Source organism: Gossypium hirsutum, chromosome D02 (genome assembly GCF_007990345.1).
Source record: "Gossypium hirsutum isolate 1008001.06 chromosome D02, Gossypium_hirsutum_v2.1, whole genome shotgun sequence".
Taxonomy (NCBI): Eukaryota; Viridiplantae; Streptophyta; class Magnoliopsida; order Malvales; family Malvaceae; genus Gossypium; species Gossypium hirsutum.
In genome coordinates, this window is record NC_053438.1 from 62,049,634 (window position 1) to 62,053,499 (window position 3,866).

Consider the following 3,866-nt stretch of genomic DNA (forward strand, 5'->3'; position numbering starts at 1 on the left):
CCCATTTGATATTAATAATTTATTTCAATATATTAATTTAGAAAATATAACAATTCATTTCATGCAATTTGGTCCTTTTTGACATTTTTACAAATTTGTCCCTAAAATTTTACTTTTATTTAATTTAGTCTGTGAGCCTAAAACATGCAAATTAGCCATTTTTAATGTAAATCCATGCTAGCTGAATGTTCATATATATTTTTCCTCCTTCTCATCTCCACTCCACATCCTTAATGTATATATATTTGTTAGAATCTTGTGCTTTTACTATATAACATGCTTATATATTCATACTAAAGCTGTCCACTTGAATCATAGTCACTAAATTATTTATAACTTGAGATACAGAATTCTAAATTAAGATCTGCTTGATGTTTTTGAAACTAGACTCAAATATCTTTCTACCATAAAAAATTTTAGAATTTATAATTTAACCAATAAGTACAGTAAAATCTTCAAATTTGTCCCTATTCTGTTGTTTGACAACTTCAATCTTTCTTTACTAAAAATTAATTATCTCTTAGTACGGGGTTTGGATGATGTTTTTATTTATTTAACTTGAAAATAGACTCATTAATAATTTAAACATATAAATTTAAACACTTAATTATTTTTTTACAATTTTTGATGATTTTCCAAAGTCAGAACAGGGGAACCCGAAATCAATCTGACCTTGTCTCACAAAAATTCATAATCTCATAATATGAAATTCTTTTGCTTACAACATTTCTTCTATGTAAAACTAGACTCAATAGGCTTTAATTAACCTCTAATTCAATTTCTACAATTTTTGGTGAATTTTCAAAGTCAGACTACTGCTGTCCAAAACTATTTTAGTGCAAAATGTTGATAACCAAGTTTATAACACCCTCCTTTCCTTTCTCTACAATATTTCCCATCACTTTCTCTTATTTCCCTTCCCTAACATATCAAGAACATATAACCTGATATAAGAAAACTCTACTTTAACATCATTTTCATGCTTTTTCAATAATATCAAACTTAAAAATATATTGAAATCTTGATGTTCTTACCTTGTCCTATTTATTTCAATCTTTAACTTGATTTTCTCTCCTCCAACTTCCATTTTCTTGAATCCAAGATGATTTTCTTGTTCTCCATAGTCTCTTTATCACTTTTCTCTATTGGTGACTATGAAAATTTCTTAAAATTCTTGGTGAAAATGGTGGATTTTTGGTGAAAGGATCAAATTGTAAAGAAAAGAAAATTTCTTTCTTTCTTTTCTCTTCTCACATTGGTAGCATGGAAAGATGTTCTCTTCATCTTTCTTTCCTTATATACTAAATAAAATAATAATAAAATATAATTAAAAATAAAATCAAAATATTAATAAACTAATATTTATTTAATTAATCTAAAATATCACCAACATCATCATTACTCTTCAAAATTATCTTCCTTGATAAATGATCGTTTTGCCTCTTATGATTCTTCAAAATTCCTCCATTGACTCATAACTTATTTTGGTAAAATTATGATTTAACCCCTCATACTTTTTCCACTTATTCAATTTGGTCCTAATTCATCCATTTTCCTTAGTTTCTAGATCATTCAACCCTTAAAATATTTGCGCTATTGGTCCTTCAAATTTTTTATATTTACACTTTAACCCCTCAAATTTTAAGTATTTACTCTTGGGCCACAAACCTTTTCTCACTTTTGTGATTTAGTCATTTCTTGAATTAATATATCATAATATACTTCCCAATGTTGACATAACTCAAAATTTCCCTTTTTGTCATTTTATTTTCTTATTTTACTATATCAAGGATAATATCTTACTTTCTTACTGTAGTAATTTTTGGGGTATTACAGTAAATCAATGATACTATTACATAGCTATCATGACAATTCGTGTATATATTCCTGTTCATATGTAGACTTTTTGATTGGTTAATATTTTGGATTATATAAATGTTGACATTTTTTTTTTGTATTTTCATGTCTTGGCTGGCATTATTAGCTCTACTTTCATATGTATATTGAATAAGGAATAATGAAATAGATTACAATGATAAACAAACTAGCCAAAATCCACTAGTAACATGTGATTGAAGCATGAACTTAATGAAGATAGGAGAATGAGTGTCCAAACCAGATTCCAATTTACTTGCTTTCTCCAAAGCCTTTACTCTAGCTTCATCTGAAGCATACACTCGGTTTGACAAATCCTTATGCTTAGATACCTTAAATTTGCCATCAAAAAGCCATTAAACCCAAAATATACAAACAAAAATAAAAAACTCCAAACAAGCATTACCTTCTAGGTATCATCACTTTATCCACAAGAACCTACTTAAAGAGATCAAGGTAAGAAAAATGCCCTCATTTTTAACTAAACACATGAAAGAGAATCGAGGAAATCACTCACTTCTTGGTAAATCGGGGATGGGTTTGAAGGCGACACAACTCGATTTTCTAACCATAACCAATTGTTTTTCGACTGTCAGAGGCTTCATCTATTTTCTCTGCCTGGGATTAAATAAACTATACAAAGTAAGCTTCTCATTAGTAAAAACAATAAATAAAGAAATAAAAATTGAAGGAGGAATTGCAGAGAGATGAAACCAAAAAGGGTTTGAAAGATGGGGTACGAAGAAGTGTAGAAAGTTGTTGAAGATTGAGAGCTTCCATTCTTTTCTTGTTTTCTTCCACATGAAATTGAAAGAAGGGAAAGTTAAAGAGGAGAGAGGAGGGAAAAATATTTGGAGGCAACAATTTGATGAATAGGAGAGGAGGGCTTTAGTGGGATTTTATAAAACAATTTATCGAAAGAGAGCTACGGAGATGATGACTGACATCTCTACAATCAACAGCTTAGGAGACTTTCTCGTGTCTCCATAGGTAATCTAGAGAGATGCAGCCTAGTGTCTCCATTGGTTAATTCTAAAGAATAAAAGGAAAATACCTATATATTTGACAACAAACAATCAATTCAATAAACTTACTTACACTGGTGTATATATGTATTTTCCCTTAATAGAATATTGGGGGAACCTCCGACAAGTTCAACAAGAGGTTTGAGGGAAAAAGAACTTACTTACACCAGTGTAAGTATTGATAAGGGACCAAATGAATATTAGTAGTGAATTTATGTTGGAGTTTGAATGGAGTTAAATAATAAAGAATCAATTCAAACAGTAATGAATCGATTTAAAACAACAAACAATCGATTCAAAGAAGTAAAGAATCAATTTAAGACAACAATTATGAATCAATTAAAGAAGCAAATAACCGATTTAAAACAACAATAATGAATTGATTCAAATAAGTAAAGAATCAATTTTAAACAACAAATAATCGATTCAAAGAAGAAAAAAATCGATTTAAAACAACAAATTTAGTAACAAACTTATTCATTATTTGCATACGTACACATGAAATACTTATACCAGAAATTCATTCATGCAATGTATATATATACATAAAAGTAAAAAAAAAAAAAAGAATCCCATTAAACTTGATATAAGTGAATTTGAAATCATATGGATTGATAAATTTTCAAGATAGTGAAGATGGACATACCGTTGTCTCTACTCCAATATCGTGAATTCGTAAGAAAGCGAAAATTAAGGAGAATGAGAGATTGACGTTAGAAGAAAGAAAGCAAGATTCAAAATACCTATGAAGAAAGCAAGAACAGAACATTTCAGTGTTTAAGTTGTGCAAAACAATTTAGAAACCTACGAAGATGATGACCGATGTCTCTACAATCAACATCTTAGGAAACACAAGAAAGTGTCTCCATAGGCAATTTAGAGAGACGCAGCATAGCATCTCCATTGGTTTGTTCCAAGGAGACGCGACAGAAGCGTCTCCTTAAGTTAGGCCTAAGGAGACGCTTC

The 3,866-nt window shown here is 29.5% G+C and overlaps 1 long non-coding RNA gene across 3 annotated transcripts; it reads right to left on the minus strand.

Moving 5' to 3' along the window:
- Window positions 1-1,906: 1,906 nt before the first annotated feature.
- On the minus strand, window positions 1,907-3,866 carry LOC121214754 (uncharacterized). 3 transcript variants are annotated; one of them, XR_005910494.1, is made up of 5 exons: window positions 3,547-3,866; window positions 2,616-2,669; window positions 2,393-2,493; window positions 2,282-2,313; window positions 1,907-2,207 (listed from the first exon to the last, which is right to left on the minus strand). It is a non-coding gene; the product is annotated as an uncharacterized lncRNA (long non-coding RNA). The 3 variants fall into 3 exon arrangements; XR_005910492.1 differs by having other exon boundaries at window positions 2,590-2,669; XR_005910493.1 differs by lacking the exon at window positions 2,616-2,669.